This window comes from Moschus berezovskii, chromosome 1 (assembly GCF_049115385.1).
Source record: "Moschus berezovskii isolate FMDL1 chromosome 1, NW_MosBer_1.0, whole genome shotgun sequence".
Lineage (NCBI taxonomy): Eukaryota > Metazoa > Chordata > Mammalia > Artiodactyla > Moschidae > Moschus > Moschus berezovskii.
The window spans coordinates 3,439,261-3,459,490 of NC_142460.1; the positions used below are offsets into that span (position 1 = coordinate 3,439,261).

The window sequence follows — 20,230 nt, forward strand, 5'->3', positions numbered from 1 at the left end:
CGCCCTTTCCCTCCGCCCCCACCTGTACATTCCTCCCCCCTGCTCCTGCTTCCACTGTCCCGGAACCCACCCCAGGCCACGCCCCCACCCAGTAGTCCGCCTCCTCCCCATTGATGGTCACATCCTACCTTGCACAACTCCCCTCCTCCTCGCCCCGTTCTGGGGCCCTCCCCACCCCACCCAATCTGTAGACCCGCCCCCTTGCCTCTCCCTCGTCACCGCCCCGGTGGGTGGACCTGCCAGCTCTAGGCCCCGCCCCTTGCCATTGGCGTCTCCCTCCCCGCACTGGGCTCCGCCCGGATCTGGCCCCGCCCCCACGGTGATCCTCCCATGGCCCCGCCCTGCTCCGGCCACGCTAATTGGTTTCTTTCTGCGGAGCTTCCTGAGCTCCGATTGGCTGTACTCGTCGCCGTTCCGCTGTTCGATTGGCCCGCGGGGCCCGCTTTCGTGAGGACCTGCTCCTCGACGGGGCGGGGTCAGCGGCGGCGCGCGGCGCAGGATTGGTCAGCTGCTCAGAGGGGGCGGGCCCACGCCTCGCGCAGTGCCTCGCCAGAAGCGCCAGGAGCAGCTACTGCCGCCTCAGTCGCCTCAGTCTCTTCAGGCTTGGTCGCCTCAGGCTCAGGCACCACCGGGATCTTCAGTCCTCACCCCCAGCCCCGCCCCGGCCGCCCTCCCGTGGGCCGGCCCGCGGGCACGCCCTCTGCCGCGGGACAGGTGAGTGATAGCGGGTAGGGCCGGGGATCCCGGGTGGAGAATCTGCTGGAGTCCGGGGCCGGGGTCGGGGGTCGAGGGTAGGAGTCCCGGCCAGGGTCGAGCCCAGATCGGATCAGGGATCGGGAACAAGAATCGGGGGTCGGGGGACGGAGTCCTGGCCGGGATCGGTGCGGGGATCGTGGGTCCAAGCGGGGCCCCAGACCCCTAACTGGGGTCGAGGTCGAGCCGAGATCGAGGTCGAACCGGGGGTCGGGAACCCGTGACCGGGTTCGGAGTTCGGGCCGGGCGCGGGGCGCAGGTCTCCGCCAGACCGAGCTCCGCGGGGAGCGCGGCGGACCCTCGTGGGGCCCGGACCAAGTTGGGCTGCCGCGGGGTCGCGGGCCGGGCGGGGCGGGGCGGGGCCGGAGGCGGGGCGGGGCAGTCCCGGAGGACCCGGCGGCGCCCCCTCCTCAAGTTGGCGCCCGGGCCGCGCTGCGAGCTCACGGGATAGCCGATCCGGACGGAAACTGGGCGCCGGGAGGGTTTCTGAATGAAGTGACAGCGCGGCTTCGGCGAAGCGCGGACCCCGCCTGGGCCGCCCTCCGCGATCACAAGTTGTAAACAAGGATCGCGGGGTTCAGGCTGGCCTGTCAGCCGGTGTCCGCCGCAGGTCTGCTCCGGACTTCAGGAGGCTCACATTTCAAAACGGTGTAAGTTTCGTCGCGTCTGACCGAGGAAAGATGTGAGGGAAAGCGCATGGTTGGCGCTGGGCTCGGGGCGGCGGGCCCAGGGGAGGGAAGGGGCGCGGGGAGCTCGGGCGGCGCCGGGACCGAGAGAGGGGATCCGCGGGTGCTCTTTGTGTCCCCTTCGCTCACACGCCCAGCGTCTACCGCCTCGACTCGCGTCTGCCTCCCTCCGTGACCCGTGTCAGAGCCTGGAGCAGGGCACCTGCGGCGGTGCGGTCCCCCTCTTCTGACTGCTGTATGTTCTTCTTTTATTTGGGGGTGGGTCCAAAAGTGTTCTTATTGTTCCCATAAATGTTTCACTCTGGAAGTATTGTTTACTGAGAGTGTGTCTCTGTGTGTGTGTGTTTCTCCGCTTCTACTTTTTTACTTAGTACTCCGAAGTACTTGCATAACAAATTTGAAAGTTAACAAAAGCCGGGTCTTAAACCTTGTGCTTGAGGTTGATTATCTTTCCCCACCTTCTTTTGAGGCAACACGGACTTCCGGGTCTCTTTGGCTCTGCATGTGGGCTAAGGGCACTCTGCGGTGATGAGGATTTCTAATGTGTAATTGACCAAAAGGAATCCTAGGGCAGCAGGGCCTTGATGAGAGACGTTTACAGACTAGACTGGGTAATAAACAGACCATGCAGTTCACACCATTCCTCTGGCATAGGTTGCCCTCATCCTTCCAGAATTTAATTTGCTGTCAGGGGTGAGCTCTTGCCCCATCTCTGTTCTTTGAACTTGTATTTTTAGAATTGGGAACCAAAGGAACTGTGCAAAGATACTTTCCTATTGAAGAAAACTGACTTCCAGTCCTCTCACGCACAGGAACAACTCATATCATCATAAAATGTCTCAGAGTTGTGCATTTTGGCCCAGAGACTGTTTGCAGAACAGTGACACTCTGGAGGGGTTGCTGGCAGAATCCGAAACAATCTCATTGATCATTACCTCAGAGGAACTGGAGTAGTTGTGAGTGGTGTGTTCAGACCTGGAGATCCACCAGGTATCAAGTGGTCTTCAAATACCAGTGCAGTCACTGACTGGCATTGGTCACTTTTGAGCACTAATGCTCTCTTGTTCGTAGATGCTGTTATTACACAGGGCAAGTTCATTGCAAGCGTGTTAGGATTTATATAACTTTATGCGTGGCAACCCACCCCGGTATTCTTGCCTGGAGAATACCCATGGACAGAGGAGCCTGCTGGGCTACAGTCAGTGGGGTCGCACAGAGTTGGACACGACTGAGTGACTAAGCATAGCATGCGTTTTCTTAGCTAATACTCAATATTATAAGGTTTTGAAAAAAGGTTTGCTGGTAAAAGGAGTTTTTATTTTGTTTTTTAGCTGAAAAGATTAGATATCCTGTGTAGAAATAAGGGCTTTGTGACTGATATTGCCACAGGTGGTGTTAATTAGTGGTGATGTTGGACTTTACACCATCACTTTTCCAGATATCTTTATTAATACTCAGAGTTGGAGAAAATACAGTTTTATGATTACATTTTAAAGGTATTTATCAGAAAATTTCTCCATATGGGTTTATTTTGTTCCAAGTTTAAAAGAGCATGCAGTGTTTATATTTGCAGAAGTCCCACAAGGTCCTTGAAACAGTCTAGCCATTCAAGGTTGGACACTGTTTCTATTCTGGCAGTTTCACTCCCTGGACCTGTAGTCATGAGTCAATGGCAAAGTTATTCCTATGTTCACAGAAATCTCAGGGCTTTATTGTGAAAGTGGTCATAAAGCAGATTTTGGTAGATGAAAGTTGTGCATCCCTTTGGTAAAAAAGGCTATCCTTTAGGCCATAACAAAGAAAAATATATGCTCATGTATTAGAATCACTCCCAAATTAAACATTAGATTGAATACTGTAGATTTCGGGAGGGCTCTGGTGTTAGTTGTCAGCTCTGGCTGCAGAGACTCTTAAAAGCACCCCCGCCCCACTGTCCATGGTGCTGAATACATGCCTGTTTATTTCCAGTGTGAGTGTGGTTTTGGAGTTTTAAAATGAATTTCAGGATTCACACTATTAAAGAAGAGTTGAACAAAGGAATCCTGTTGGACCTGAATGAAAGTATGCCTTTTAAAAACTCAAGGCATATTAATATCTCTTTTACTAGAACGTTGATAATTGTGCTGATTCAACCTTTGCTTTGGTTAGTCCCCTTCACCCCAGGTGAGAATTTTCCTCCTACAGTATGGACATCAACTAACAAGCCATTTAAATTAAGTGAGACCCTGTTTGCTTAACTAACACCCTCTTTAAAAATGTACTCTTCATTAAAATATATATATATATATATATATATATATACATGTATATCTGTACATAGAGGCACTTTGCTTTTCCCTAAACAGAGTTGGGGTTTCCCTGGTGGTTCAGTGGTAAAGAATCCTTCTGCAATTCAGGAGATGCAGGCTCAGTCCCTGGGTCTGGAAGATCTCCTGGAGAAGGAAATGGCAACGCACTCCAGTATTCTTGCCTGGAAAATCCCATGGACAGAGGAGCCTGGTGGGCTACAGTCCACTGGGTAACAAAAGAGCCAGACATGACTTAGTGACCAAACAACAACAAACAGAGTTGATTGTAACATCCTTCAGCCTCATTGGCATGGTGCTTCTCAGTCTTCCTGGAGAGGGGCTGGAGCCCTCTGAGAATGTGGTGGGGCTGTTGGGCAATTGCCAAGCATTCCTGTTGCATTGGAGTAATATCTACTCTCTTGTCTAGAGTTTTGAGTACATCTTTATATGTCATTTTAGATAAATCCTTCATTTATCTTGAGGCTAATTTTGTCTGTTTAGAACAGGTTAGTAGTAAAAAATAATTGGTGTCACTTGTACAGAGATTCTTCCACATGATAGTAAATTGTGCATCAAACAAAGCAGTGGATTGTTGAGGTGTTTTTTGTTATGAACATCTGAACTAGTTCTTTGGCCCTGTCAGCAGTACATGTAACCCCGGTTACTCTTTGACATCTGGTTTGTTGAGGGAGACCCAGGGCAACTTCCTTCTGCCTCCTCCAAATTTCAGAAATCCTCTCTGATTGCTGCTGTTTGCGAGGCCCTGTGCTATGATCTGGGAACCCACAGGGAAATGAGACAGAGTTATCTTGAAGGACTCAGCACTTTGGACTGAGGACAGGACATGAAGACGGATTACAGGGGACACACTCAGTGCTGCAGTTGGGGTACACAGAAAGCTGGGTTGGTGTGTGATTCATTTAGACTAGGATTCAAAGAAGGCTTCAGAGAGAAGCTGACATCTGGACTGAGCCCTGGAGTTTGGGCTGTAATTATTTGGGAATAGATAGGTATACACTGATTACAAAAGACCAGAAAGTTGGTTTCATTGGAGGACAGGGAATATGGCAGTGCTGAGGCTGGAGGTATGGGCGATGTTGTGGAAAGGTTGACTCTGCTAGAGGTATTGTGGGGGGAGGGGAAGTTGAGGAGAGGTGTAATATGCAGAATAATGGCCTCCCAACGCTGTTGCTGTTTGCATCCCGAGCTCCAGAAACTGTGAATATGTTATGTGCCAAAGAGGATTTAAGGTAGCAGTTAGAATGAAGGTTGCTAATCAGTTGACTTTAAAACAAAGAAATTATCCTGAATTGCCCAAGTGGGCTTAAAGTTGTCACAAGGGTCATTAAATATGGAAGAGAGATGCAGAAAAGTCAGTGTCAGAATGCTGTGAATTGAGGAAGACTCTACCCTTCACTGCTGGTTTTGGAGATGAAAGGGATCATGAACTAAGGAATACAGGCAGCCTCCAGACTCTGGAAAAGGTGAGAAAATTGGTTCTCCAGTCAAGCTTCCAGAAAAGAACACAACTGGGCTGACACCTTGATTCTAGCCCATTGAGACCTGTGTCTGATGTCCTCTCATCCAAGCACTAACCAGGCCTGACCCTGCATAACTTCAGAGATCAGCTGAGATTGGGTGCATTTAAGGTGGTATGGCTGAAGATTGACTTCTGACCTCCTGCACTATAAGATAATTAATTTGGGTTGTGTTAAACCATTATATTTAACGGAAAATTTTTTAGAGTGTCTGCAGGAAACTGAGTTGGGACTCTACTCTAGATTTCAGCTGGAGAAATTTAAAGAGGAAGTAACCTGGTCAGTTTGGCTGTCGAAGATAAACAGATCTAGTTGCTATTTAGGAGGAGGTTGCCCTAAGTTAGCAGGGTTCTGATCCCCAGTTTCATTTCCTAGCAAAACTGGTTTCTGACATTGCATTACCTGGCTTTAGTCCCAGTTGAAGTTTTCCTCTAAGCAGCCTGTTCAGCCTCCACCCCTGCTAGTTGCCATGTCCCACTGGTCCGCTTTTCCCTGTGCTGGGAACACAGGGGAGAGTGGATCAGGTATACATCTATCTACGCATGATATTGTGGGGATTTTGGGATCGTAGGGTAGGCCCAGTTCCAACCTCAGAGCTGTTGTAAACAATGTCCCAAAGATTTGTTTCTTCATTTCCTTGCTGATCCTTTGTAATTCAGATGTTTAAATTGTTATCAGTTGAGTAGATATGAAACATCTCACTGTTTTAATTTCTATTTCCTTAATTACTAGTGATTTTGAGGATTTTTTTACCCATTTATTGGCTCCCTGAGTTTTCAAGTCTATAAATTGTATCCTTATATTGCGTGTCTGTTTTTGTGCCTGGGTTATCCTTTTTATAGCTTTTTTGAAGTTCTTTATATATTTGGATTCTATTTGTGTCCTATTTTTTATCCTTTTAAAAATGCTATTTTGATGAACAGATGTTTAATTTTAATGTCGTCAAATTTATCAATCTTTTTCTTACTGTTTGTGGCTATTAAGTCATCTTTAAGAAATTGTTTGATACCTCATGGTCATAAGATATCCTCCTCTTAAAGATTTTTAAAAAATATGTCCTCCTTATATTCTACTTTGAAGTTATTTTTGTATGAGGCAGGAGGTAGAGATATGATTTTAGATTTTTTTTTTTCCTTCGGCCAGTACTGTTTATTGAGTACTGTTCTTTCCCCAGTGATTTGCAGTACTATCTTTGAAACATACCAGACCTCACAAATGTGTGGATCTGTTTTGAATTTCTCTGTGTAAATAGTTATAATTTCATTTCTTCCTTCCTAGTCCTTAAATCTTTTATTTTATTTTATTTTTTTGTCTTATTCCCTTTGTTTGGACCACTAAACAAAGTTGCATAGAAATTGTGGTAAGGCTATCCTAATACTGTTTTTCACTTTAAAGGCAATGTTTTCAAACAGTTAAATATGAGGTTTGTTGTGTACTGGTAGATTCCTTTTATTAGTGTAAGGATGGTCTTACCTACTAAATATTTAAAAAAATCATCTATAGATTTTTAATTTTATCAGATGGTTTCTTTACCTATTTTATAATTTTACATATTTTCTTCCTTGAACTCTGAGGTGAAATATTTTAATATTTTAAATCATCATTAATATTTTTAATTTTAAATCATCATTGGTTTCTTGGGATCAACTCTACTTTGTCATGATATAGTACATTTAAAAATTATTGTTGGATCCAAGTACATAATCTTTCACTTTTGATTTTGGTATATATTTCATAAGAAGTATTGACTAATAATCTTTCCTTGTATTGCTCTTAATCAGATTTGGTAACAAGATGATGCTTCATCATCTCTGCAGTAACTTCTGAAAGGGAGAGATGTTTGTTCCTTTGAAGTTTGGCAGAACTGCTTCCTAAATATTCTAGATATGGACCCTTTTAGAATATGGAGACAGTTGCAGTTAATCACTTTAGAAGCTGGTCCATTCTGTTCACGTTTTTTTGGCTGGAGGGAGTCATTCTGGATATGCCTAGTTTCAAATGGAGCAGGAAGGCAGAGTCTTCCATGTTCTGGAAGTTTAGGACAACTGGAGACTGGTAAATATTAGTAATATTTAATCACACTGTGAAAGCTGATTGATGTCTGTACTGCCAAATTAGCCAAAATTAAAACTGTGTTCCTCTCTAGATCTTGTTTGGAGTTTTTCTAAGTATCTTGTCTATCAAGGAGCCAGTTAGATTTCTTGTGAACAAACCATCCTTCTCACTTTCTTCAGAACCCATCTTGGGAGTTCCTGCCTCTCTATCTCTCCTCATTGCAGAGGAAATATCTCCCATTCTCATTCCTTTCCCCTGATTGAAATCTTAATCATCCTTCATGGCTGGCACAGGCCCTGCTGAAATCCTCTACATGAACTCTGACTCGTCGTGAACATTCCCATCGCTTTTTACAGTACTGTCCTACATCAGAGGTGCGAAGGGCAGGGTTCAGTTGTGTTTATGAGTGGTTGGTTGATCACAAGAGTCTTCACATCCAAGTGCAAGCTTCTCTCCTTTGTCTGAGCTCTGCAGTGGGAAGCTAGGTAGAGTGGACAGACTGTGTGAAAGAAGTTGAACTCACCATGTCCTCACCTTCTAGTATTCATTCATACCTTGTTTAATACCTCCATCCCCACTGAGGTGGGACCTGTGATATGTTCCTAACTAATGGAATAAGGCAAAAGTGATGGGACACAAACTCCATTATTATGTTACATTATGCAATTCTATCTTGCTGGAAACTAATTTGCTGTTGTTGCTTAATCGCTAAGTCATGTCCTACTCTTTGCGACCTCATGGACTGTAGCCCATCAGGTTCCTCTGTTCATGGGATTTCCCAGGCAAGAATACTGGAGTGGGTTGCCATTAACATCTCCAGGGGATCTTCCCAACCCAGGGATCAAATCTGCGTCTCTTGCATTGGCAGGTGGGTTCTTTACCACTGAGCCACCAGGGAAGCCCGGAAACTGATTTAGAGAGTCTCTCTGCTGGCTTGAGTAAGCACCTATGTTGGAGAAGCCCACATGGCAGGAACTGCAAGGTGGCCTTTAGGAGCTGAGGGCCACCTCCAGAGACAACCAGTGGGAAGTCGGGACCCTCAGTCTTACAGCAAGGAAGCAACTTCCACCAACAACCTGAGTGAGCTTGGAAGCAGATTCTTCCCCAGTTAAGCCTGCAAATGAGAATATAATCTTGCCAACATCATGACTGCAGCCTTATGAGACCCTAAGCAGAGGACCCAGTCAACCCTGTTCAGACTTGTGGCCTTGTTACAGTTTGTCATGAAGCTGTCAAAGACTAATGCACCAAATTTGTACTGATCTCCCAGTGACCTCACTAGAAGTAGGTTTAGGCTGATGAAGGTTGTTTGAATCTATTGGGGATAATCAATTTTTAAATTATTAAAATATTTTTCTATTTATAAAAGAATTGAAATAGGCAGAAAGTACAAAGCACAAAATCAACATCATGTATAATCTTACCACACAAGGATAGCCAATTTTTTCTACTTTTATATAATATATGATATGCATTTCCTCAAGTTGGGATTCATTCCATAATATATTTTATGAACAGCTTTCTTCTTCATAGATAGTGAACATTTTTTGCATCATATCATATTTTTCTAAATTATTATTTTGAATGACTGCATAATATTCCAATGGGTGTCCCAGTTTATTGAACCACTTTCATATAGCTGGGCATTGATGCCGTTTATAATATTTACCTTAATGAATAATGCTTTGATAAGTATCCTATACAAAACTCATTGTGTGTATCCTTGATTATTTCTGAAAGAGATTTCTAAAGGCAGAATTCTCACGTCAAAACTTGTAGAGGTTTTTAAGCTTTTTGATATTAACCATACAGCTTCCAGTGTTCTTCAAAAAGTGTACAACTCAAGCATCTGTTTCCGTAACTCACCACTATGGGGATAGGACAGAACTATTGATTTTTGAGCATTTAGGTTCCTGTTTTCCTAACCCTGTTTGCAAAGTGCTTTTAAATTATTCATTAAAGTGCAGTATTCTATTTATAGACACATTTGTGTATGAGATGGCTCCCTTAATGTCTGGGCAAAAAGCCTTTGAATTGCTATTATCACATCCCTATCTTTGCAAGTCCTTTTCTACTCCTATCCACCCTTTCTTTGTTTTCAACCAAATAGAGACACTGAAAACAAGGTTTTGTAGTTGAAATGGTTACTCAGATTAAGTGGCTCTTCTGAATGAGCTCTTTTTCTTTTCTTCTCATCATTCATTAACTAGTTGAATTCAAAAAGATGAAAGATCAGAAAAGTATTAATTATTAATTCAAAAATACTTCTTCCTGATTCATAAAATAATGAGTGCTTATTTAGAAATTTTATGAAATAGTGATCAGCATCAAAAGCAGAATAAAATTCTTTAATTCCACCACCCACAGATGACTACTGTATAAACAAAACTTGTTCATACTAGCCTATTGTTATCATCTGGACGGAGGAGCCTGGTGGGCTGCAGTCCATGTGGTCACACAGAGTCAGACATGACTGAGCGACTTCACTTTCACTTTTCACTTTCATGCATTGGAGAAGGAAATAGCAGCCCACTCCAGTGTTCTTTCCTGGAGAATCCCAGGGACAGTGGAGCCTGGTGGGCTGCACAGAGTTGGACATGACTGAAGCGACTTAGCAGCAGCAGCATAGATTAGATGCTGATTACTAATGTTTTAGGGGGAGTTTTTGAGTCCATGTCTATGAATGAAATTGACCCGTGATTTTCTTTTCCTGTAGCTGTTCACTGTCTCATTTAAGATGAATGGTTACTTTATCATTTGCAGCTTTTATCTTTTACTAGTATGCGCATTTAAGTGACAAGTTTCCTTATAAATAATGTTTCATCTGCATCATACAGAGTTTGATTTGGGGTATTTTCATCACTGTTTAGTAAATGCTATGCACTAAATTGTTCCTCCCTCAAATTCCCCTGCTGAAGCTCTAACCCCAGATTCATGGTACTGGGAGATGGGGCCTTCAGGAGGTGATTAGGTTTAAGGGGTCAGGAGTGTGAGATCCTTGTGATGGGATTAGTGCCTCCATAAGGTCTCTCTATAAGAGACCAGAGAGCTTGCCCTCTTTCTCTCTCTCCTTGCCATATGAGGTCACAACAAGAAAGCAGCCAGCTGGAAGTGAGGTAGTGGGCCTTCACCAGAACATGACCATGCCAGCACCTTGATCTCAGACTTCCCAGCCTCCAGAACTGAGAAGTAAATGCCTATGTTTAAGCCCCCAGTCTATGGTATTTTGTTATAGCAGTCTGAGCAAGTACAATAAAATTTCCATTATGATATTTTTCTTTGATTTGTAAGTCATTTAGAAGAATATTTTAAAATTTCCAAACATCTGTGTATTTTCTTATTTTATTCCTTTCCATCACAATTGCATTGCCCAGAGACCATGCTCTTTATTTTAATCTTTTGAAATTTCCTGATTTGCCTTATAGTAGAATATGGTCTATATGTTTTCTCAAATGTTCCTGTGTGCTTGAAAAGAGTTAGGTTCAGTGTTCTATATATTCTATTCAGCTAACTCAATAAGCATATTACTCACGTCTTCTGTTTTCTGACTGCCTTTTTGTCTGGTTGTTATATCTGTTACTAAGATAATTACACAATTTCATTGTGATTATGGATTTGTCTTATTTCTTCTTGCAGTTCTGTCAACTTTTATTTATATACTTTGAAACCATATTATTAGGAGAATGCAAATTTAAAATGGTTATGTCTTCCTGATGAATTCAGACTTTAATTATTCTGAGTGATTCTCTTTATCTCTAGTAATGTATCTTTGCCTTTTTGTTGCAGTGTGTCTGATACTATTATGGCTATATCAGATGTCTTTAGGCTCATATTTGCATGAAATCTTTGTTTTTTATCATTTTACTTTCAGCCTATGTTTTTATACCTTAGATATGTCTCTTGCAAAGGTTATGCAGTTAGATTTTTTTCATCCAATCTGATTATCTTTGTTCTCTAATGGGAGCATTCAACTCATTTACATTGAATGTAATTACGATCTATTTGAGTTTAAATCTACAAGCCTATTATATGTCACTCTTGTCCCATGTTTTCGGTGTTTATTTTTCTCTCTTGTGTTATTTGAAACTAATATTATGATTTTGAAAAATCATTCTACTTTCCCACTCTCTCTGGTGTATTGGAGGTTATATTCTATTTTCTTTTTGTGGTTCCATGTGAATTAGATAATGTGTTATTAACTCACCCAGATAATTCAGTTACACCTTCCTCTTGGGCCATCCAGAGATCACAGTTTCTTAGAATACTTAAACTCCATTCTCCCCTCCAGATTTATGTGTGCTTGTAACTGTATATTTTAATCCTATGTGCTCTTTTTAAACTCAACGAAGTAACATTAACAGTGTTAATATTTCACATACTGTCCATGTTCATTTAGATTTACTCATCCTGATAGCTCAGTTGGTAAAGAATCCTCCTGCAATGCAGAAGACCCCGGTTTGATTCCTGGGTTGGGAAGATCCACTGGAGAAGGGATAGGCTACCCATTCCGGTATTCCTGGGCTTCCCTTGTGGCTTAGCTGGTAAAGAATCGCCTGCAATGTGGGAGACGTGGGTTCAGTCCTTGGGTTGGGAAGATCCCCTGGAGAAGGGAAAGGCTATCCACTCCAGTAGTCTCGCCCGGAGAATTCCATGGGCTAAACCGTCCATGGGGTCGAAAAGAGCTGGACACAACTGAACGACTTTCTCTTTCACTTATCGATTCTTTGCTTTTCACTTATCTATTCTTTGCTTTCATCACTGACTCGATGGACATGAGTTTGAGTGAATTTTGGGAGTTGGTGATAGACAGGGAGGCCTGGCGTGCTGTGATTCATGGGATCGCAAAGAGTCGGACACGACTGAGCGACTGAAGTGAACTGAACTGACTGATTCTTTGCTTTTCATTGCTCTCTTACATTCCTGACCTTTATTTTGGGGTCATTTCCCTTCTGCCTGAAGAGCCTTCTTTAGGAATTCCACTTTTTGCTTATTAATTGATAGTAGACACTTCTAATTTTTCTAAAAGTACTTAGATTTCACTTTTATAATTTAAAAAATTCCTTTACTTAAAATTTTTTGGGGTATATTTTACATGTGTAAAATTCATCTTTTAAAGTTTAGATTCAGTGGTTTTTGGTATATTTACAAAGTTGTACAACTTTCACAATACCTAATTTCAGAGCATTTTTTATCACCTAAAAAAAAAAAAACCTCATACCTCTTAACAGTCACTCCCCATTCCTCCCTTCCCCCAGAACTTGGCAACCATTAATCTACTTTCTGTCTGTAAGGTTTTGCTTGATATGTCCTTTTCATATGGGTGGAGTCATGAATATGTTACCTCTGGTATCTAGCTGCTTTCATTTACTATAATAATGTCAAGATCCTTCCATGATCCGCTGTAGCATGTATCAGTACTTCACTCCTTTTTATGGCTGATTAGTACATATGGACAGGTTGCATTTTGCTTTTCCATTCATCAGTAGGCAGACATTTGACTTTTTCCCATTTTTTTGTCTGTTATGAATAATGTGCTGTCAACATGTGCAAATTTTTTTTTTATGTACAAAGTTTTGTATGAAAACATGTTTTCATTTCTTTTGACTATATACTTAGAAGTGAAATTGCTGGGTCAAATAATAACTCTAATTTTTTGAGTAACTGCCAGACTGTTTTCCAAAGATGCTGTACCATTTTATCCTACCAGCCATGCATAAGAGTTCCAGTTTCTCCACATCTTCACCAACATTTGTTATTTTCAATTTTTTGATTATTGCCATCCTAGTGGGTGTGAAGTAGTGTCTAACTGTGGTATTGATTAGTATTTCCCTAATAACTGATGCTTTTGAGCACTTTTTTGTGTACTCATAGCCATTTGTATATCTTTGGAGAAATTCCTGTTTAGATCCTTTGGCCATTTTAAAGTTGGATTGTCTTTTTATTGCTGGGCTGTAAAGAAGCTGCCTGCCAATGCAGGAGACATGAGAGATGTGGGTTCAATCCCTGGGGGAGGGCATGGCAACCTATTTCAATATTCTTGCCTGGAGAATCCCATGGACAGAGGAGCCTGGTGGGCTACAGTCCATAGGGTTGCACAGTCTGACATAACTGAAGTGACTTAGCCCTAGCACAAAAATTCTTTCTGTATTGTTTACCAATTCCTTATCAGATATATGATTTGTAAATATCTCTAACTGTGAGTTGCCTTTTCACTTTCATGATAGTGTCCTTTGATGCACATTTACATGAAGTCTAATTTATCTATTTTTTCTTTTGTTGCTTGTGCTTTAGGTGTTATAATTAAGACAGCATTGTCTAATCCCAGGTTACAACGGTTCACACCTGTGTTTTATTTGAAAGTTTTAGCTCTTAAATGCAGGCTTTTGATACATTTTGAGTTAATTTTTATGTATGGTGTGAGGAAGGAGTGTCTGTATCCATCTATCCAGTTGTCTGAGCACCATTTGTTGAAAAGACTATTTCCTCAGTGAATGGTCTTTTAACAGCTTTGTTGAAAATCAGTTGACCATAGAACATGGGTTTATTTCTGGACTCTCAATCTGAGTCCATCCATCTGTATATCTATCTTTATGCCAAAAGCACACAGTCACGATTACTGGAACTTTGTGGTAAGTTTTGAAATTGGGAAGTGTGAGTCCTCCAACTTTGTTGTTCTTATTTAAGATTGTTTTGGCTATTCCTGATCCCTTGCATTTCCGTATGATTTTTAGGATTAGCTTGTCAAGTTTTGCATAAAAGGCAGCTAGAATTTTGGTAGGGATTGCATTGAATGTGTAGATCAATATGGGAATACTGCTATTTTGACTGTAGTAAGTCTTCTAATCCACGAGCATGGAATTTATTAGCTGTAATAATATTTTTAAAGTGGATTCTGAAAGTTTTCTGTGTGTATATTGTTAATTTTGTGCCTTCCTTTCTGATCTGGATGCCCTGTATTTTATTTATTTGGCTGTGCTAGGTCTCAGTCATAGGTATCTGGGAACTTCCATCTTTGTTGCAGCATGTGTGATCTTTGGTTGTGTCATATCAACTCTTAGTTGTGGCATGTGGGATCTTTTTCCCTGACCAGGGATTGAACCTGGGCCCCCTGCACTGGGAGCTTAGCTACTGGACCACCAGGAAAGTCCCTGTATTTTTATTTCTTGTGTGATTGCCCTAGTTATAACTCTTAGTATAATGTTGAATTGTCTTGGCAGAAGTGGACACGGTTGTCTTCTTCCTGATCTTAGGGGGAGAGCTTTCAGCCTTTCACCATTAATTATATCGTTAGCTTCGGATTTTTGTAAATGCCCTTTATTTGAGGAAGTTTCCATCTAGTTTTATTTTGTTTTTTTAATCATAAAAGATTATCATTATCATTGTCAGATGCTTCCTCTAATCTATTGAGATGATAATGTGGTTTTTGTCCCTCATAATGTCACGCATTACATTGACTGATGTTCACATGTTGAAGGAACCCTGCATTCCTTAGATAAATTCCAGTTAGTCATGGTGGATAATCCTATTACATATTTATTGCTAGATTTAGATTGTTAGTGTTTTATTGAAGATGTCTGCATATGTATTCATTAGGCATATTGGTCCATAGTTTTCTTTTTCTTGGTGATATCTTTGGTTTTGATTTCGGGATTATATTGGTCTCATAGAATGAGTTGGGAAGTGTCTTTTTGTACTTTTTGGAAGAGTCTGTGAAGGATTGATGTTAATTCTTTAAATGTTTGGCAGAGTTCACTAGTGAAGTCAGTTTCTTATTGTTCAGTTGCTAACTCATGTCCAACTCTTCGATCCCATGGACTGCAGCATGCCAGGTTTCCCTGTCCTTCACTATCTTCCTCCTGGAGTTTGCTCAAACTAATGTCCATTGAGTCAGTGATGCCATCTAACCATCTCATCCTTTGTTACCTGCTTCTGGTTCCCTCAGTCTTTGCCAGCGTCAGGGTCTTTTCCAATGACTCGACTCTTTGCATCAGGTGGCCAAAGTATTGGAGCTTCAGCATCGGTCCTTCCAATGAATATTCAGGTTTGATTTCCTTTAGGATTGACTGGCTTGAATTCCTTGCTGTCCAAGGGACTCTTCAAGAGTCTTGTCCAGCACCTTAGTTCAAAAGCATCAATTCTTCAGCAGTTGGTCCTGGACTTTTCCTTGTGGGAAGTTTTTCTGTTATTAAATCAAAGTCTTTACCTGTCTTAGGTCTATTCAGATTTTTTATTTCTTGTTGAATCAATTTTGGTAATTTTTGTCTTTCTAGGAATTCAGGCATTACACCTAGGTTATCTAGGCAAACAGTTGCTCATTGTATTTCTTGATGATCCTTTTTGTTTCTATAAAGTTCTTAATTTCATTTTTGATTTTAGTAATTTAAGTGTTCCTTCTCTTTTTCTTGTGGATATGGATAAAGTATTTTGGATCTTTTCATAGAATCAACTTCTGAAAAAAAAATCAACCTCTGGTTTCATTGTTTTTTGTTCTCTATTGTTTTCTATTTCTTAATTCATTTATTTTTGTGCTAATACTTGTTTTTTCCTTTCTTCTGCTTACTTTGTATTTAGTTTGTTCTTTTATAGTTTCTTAAGGTGGATGGATGGTTAAGTTATTGATTTGAGATATATATTCTTTTATAATATAGGTATTCACAGCTACAGATTTATCTCATCACTGATTTTGCTGCCTATCAATGTTTTTATGTTGTAATTTCATTTTTAGTCATCTCAAAGTATTTTCTAATTTTCTCTGTGCTTTCTTCTTTGATTCCATGTTTCTTTAGGAATGTGTTGTTTAATTATTACAAAGTTGTGAATGTTCATATTTGTGTTCTTGATGTCTGAATTTCTTTCCCTTGCCATCAGAAAGCATGCTTTTATTTCTTTCCTTTAAATGGCAATTTGTTTCCTTTAAATGACTTTTGACATTTGTTTTTTTGAGTGGTTACACTAAATGTTATTTAGTCTCTCCTGGAGAGTGTTCCATGTGTACTTTAAAATAATGTGTTTTGAAAACTTAGCCAAGATGGTGGAGTAGGAAGACCCTGAGCTCACATCCTCATGGGCACACCAAAAATACAACTACTTACAGAGCAACTATTTATGAGAAAGACTGGAATCTACCGGAAAAGATCTTCTACTACTAAAGGTATAGAGAAGAAATTAGATGGATAGGAGGGATGGCATACCCATACCCCTGGATGGGTGACCCATAAATGGGAGAATAATAATAATTTTAGAGGTTTTCTCCAAGGCATGAGAGGTCCAAATGCTATGTGGGGCTCTCCATCCTGGGGGTCCTATATCAGGAAGATAAGCCTGTAGAACATTTGGCTTTTTGAAGGTCAGGGTACTAACTTTTGGGAGAGCCAGAGGGCTGTAGGAGATAGACTCTGCTCTTAAAATGTGCACACAAAATCTCATATGCTCTGGGACCCAGGACAGAAGCAGTAATTTGAGAGGAGCCTGGGTCAAGCCCACCAACTGATCTTGGAGAACCTCCCAAAGAGGCAGGGGGCAACTGGAGCTCATCCTGGAGACATAGACAGGGGGACAGCCATTTTTGGGAACTTCTATCACGTGGACACTGGTGCTGGCAAGTACCATTTTGGAATCCTTTCTCTAGCTTATTAGCCTTGGGGCCCAGCTCTGCCTATGCCCACCAGCCTCTAGATACCAGGAGGTACCTCAAGTCAAGTAAATAGCTGGATGAGAACATAGCCTCATCCCAATTGCAGCAGACTGCCTTAAGACCCCTTGAGCCCACAGTCACCCCTGGATATGTCCACCCCTGGATATGTCCACCAGAGGATTCAGGACCCAGCCTGGCACACTGGTGTATAGGCACTAGACTCTGGCCCTGTAACCAGAGAACCTGGGACCCAGTTCTGCCTACCAGTCAGCAGGCACCACCTCCAGAAAACCCTAGGCCCCAGCCCCACCCATCAGCTGGCAGACACTAGCATCAGGAGTACCACAGCCCTGCAACCACCATGTTAGGGCTCAGCCCTCCCACAAATAGGCTGGCATCAGCCTTGGGACCTACTAGGCCACTGCCCATGCCAGAACCCACCTCAGACACTTTAGGCCCTCAGCCACCTGCCCTAGGATCTGGCCCTAGGCACCAGAGGGCCTACACAAACTTCAGGATACTGTGTACTCTGCACCCAGCAGCGTCAGGAACTGACCCCACCAACTAGTGGTCCAAAACTGCCCTGGGACCCCTGGGTCATGCAGCTAAATCCTAGGACCCAGAACTATCTGTCAGTAGGCCAGCACTAGCCCCAGGACCTGGCTTCACCCACCAGTGGTCAGGCGCCATCCCCAGGAACTTCCGGATTCTTACCTTACCCATCAGCAGATGGGCACTAGATCTAGGAACACCTGCCTCGTAAGACACACCCCAGAACCTGGCCCTGGGAACCCCCAGATATCTGCAGCCAGCTACCCTGTGACCTGGCTCCGCCAACCAGTGACTGGCAGCCTCTGTATTAGGCAGGGCCTGGAACCAACCACTGTGGGGGTCACCATGCCTACTAGACCACTCATAATAGTCAATCCACCACAACGGAAGGCCCATATAATGCACGTAGGGGGTAAACTTAGATCATATAGCTCTGGTGACCAAAAGTGAGTCTTCTGTGACACATAGGACATCTCCTTAAAAAGACAACATCTCCAAGACTGGGAAATGTAAAAACAGTGAATTAGGCAGAATGAGGAGACAGAGGAACATGTTACAAATGAAGGATCAAGATAAAGCCCTAGAAAGAGAACTAAGTGAAGTGGAGATAGGCAGTCTACCCAATAAAGAGTTCAAATAATGATCATAAAGATAATCAGAGAACTTGGGAGAAGAATGGATGAACAGAGTGAGAAGTTAGAAGTTTCGAGCAAAGAGTTAGAAAATATAAAGAACAACCAAACATAGATGAAGACTACAATAACAAATTAAAAATACACTAGAAGGAATCAACAGTTGATTATATGATGTAAAGGAATAGATGAGCAATCTGGAAGACAGTATTGAAAATCACTGAAGCTGAATGGAAAAAAGAATAAAAAGAAGTGAGAACAGTTTAAGAGACTTCTGGGACAGCATCAAACATAGCAACATTCACATTTTAGGAGTCCCAGAAGGAGAAGAGAGAAAGAGGCAGAGAATATACTTAGAGACAAAATAGCTTAAAAGTTTCTTGACTTGGGAAAAAAAAGAACAGACATCCAGGCATCCAGGTCCAGGAAACAAAAAGAGTCCCAAGCAGGATCAGCCAAGCAAGGATAACACCAAGACACATTGGCAGAAATTAAAGATAAAGAGAGAATATTAAAAGAAACAAGGGAAAAGTGACAAGTTAAGTACAAGGGAATGCCCATATGTCTGTCAGCTGATTTTTCAGTAGAAACTTAAGGTCAGAAGGGAGTGGGGAAGGGAAAAACCTACAACTAGGAGTACTTTGCCTAATAAGGCTTTCATTCATTTTCATGGAGAGATTAAAAAAAAAGTTACAGATGAGCAAAATCTCATGGTTTATCACCATCTTAACAAGTTCAAACCAGCTTAACAAGAAATGTTAAAAGGACTTCTTTAAGTGAAAAAGAAAAGTCCACAACTAGAAACACAAAAATTACAACAGGAAAAATCTCATTGGCAATGGCAAAAGTACAGTAAAGGTAGTAAATCAACCATGTACAAAACTGGTAGGAAGGTTAAAAGACAAAAGTAATAAAATAGTCTATATATGAAATAAGTATTAATACTTAAGGGATACACAAAACAAAAAGATGTAAAATATGATATCAAATCCAGCAATCATGGAGAGGAGTAAAAATACAGGGTTGTTAAAATATGTTTGAACTTAAGACATAAGTCACTTAAAATAATCATATATGTATAGGTAAATATAAACTTCCTAGTAACCACAAACAAAAATCTATAATAAATAATAATCTATAATTATCTATTACCTATTATTATCTTTAATAAATTTATAATCCATAAAGAGAAAGGAATCCAAAGGTAACACTGAAGATATTCACCAAATCACAAGGAAAGAGAGCAAAAGAAGAAAGGAAGAAAAAGGAACTAGAAAAAAAACCTCAGAACAATTAACAAAATGGCAATAAGGACTACCTATCAATAATTACTTTGTGTGTAAGTAATCTAAATGCTCTAATCAGAAGACATAGGGTAGCCGAATGGATACAGAAACAAGACCCATCCATAGGCTGCTTATGAGAGATTAATTTCAGATCTAAAGACAGACAGACTGAAGATGAGGGGATGGTAAAAGCTATTCCATGGAAATGGAAATGAGAAGGAAGCTGGGGTAGCAATATTTGTATCAGACAAAAATTGGACTTTACAACAAAGTCTGTAACAAGAGACAAAGAAGGATATTATGTAATAACCAAGGGATCAATCCAAGAAGAAGGTATAACAATTATAAATATATATGCACCCAAAATAGGAGCACCTAAACACATAAAGCAAATACTGAGAGACATAAAGGGAGAAATTAACAGTAACACAATAATAGTAGGGAACTTCAACACCCCAATTGCGTCAATGGATAGATTGTCCAGACAGAAAATTACTAAAGAAACACAGGCCTTAAATGACATTAGATTAAATGGAATTAATAAATATATATGCATAGAACAATCCACCTAGCAGAATACATATTCTTTTCAAGTGTACATGGAACATTCTCCAGGATAGATTACATTCTAGGCCATAATACAAGTTTCATTAAGTTTAAGAAAGCTGAAATCATATCAAGCATGTTTTTCCATCACAAAGCTATGAAAGTAGAAATCAACTACAAGGCAGAAAGCTTCATAAAAAACATAAACGTGGAGATTAAACAGTATGCTACTGGGAAAACTCAGCAGTGGCCACAGGATT

At 41.4% G+C, this 20,230-nt stretch overlaps 1 protein-coding gene across 2 annotated transcripts in view; it reads left to right on the top strand.

Annotated features, from left to right (window-relative positions):
- The first annotated feature begins 553 nt into the window (after window positions 1–553).
- PCBP3 (poly(rC) binding protein 3) overlaps window positions 554–20,230 on the top strand; it is a 232,573-nt gene continuing 212,896 nt past the window's right edge. For both annotated transcript variants that reach the window (XM_088834878.1, XM_088834881.1), the window contains exon 1: window positions 554–714. The gene's annotated coding sequence lies outside the window, so the exon portion shown is untranslated. The remainder of the gene's footprint in view (window positions 715–20,230) is intronic.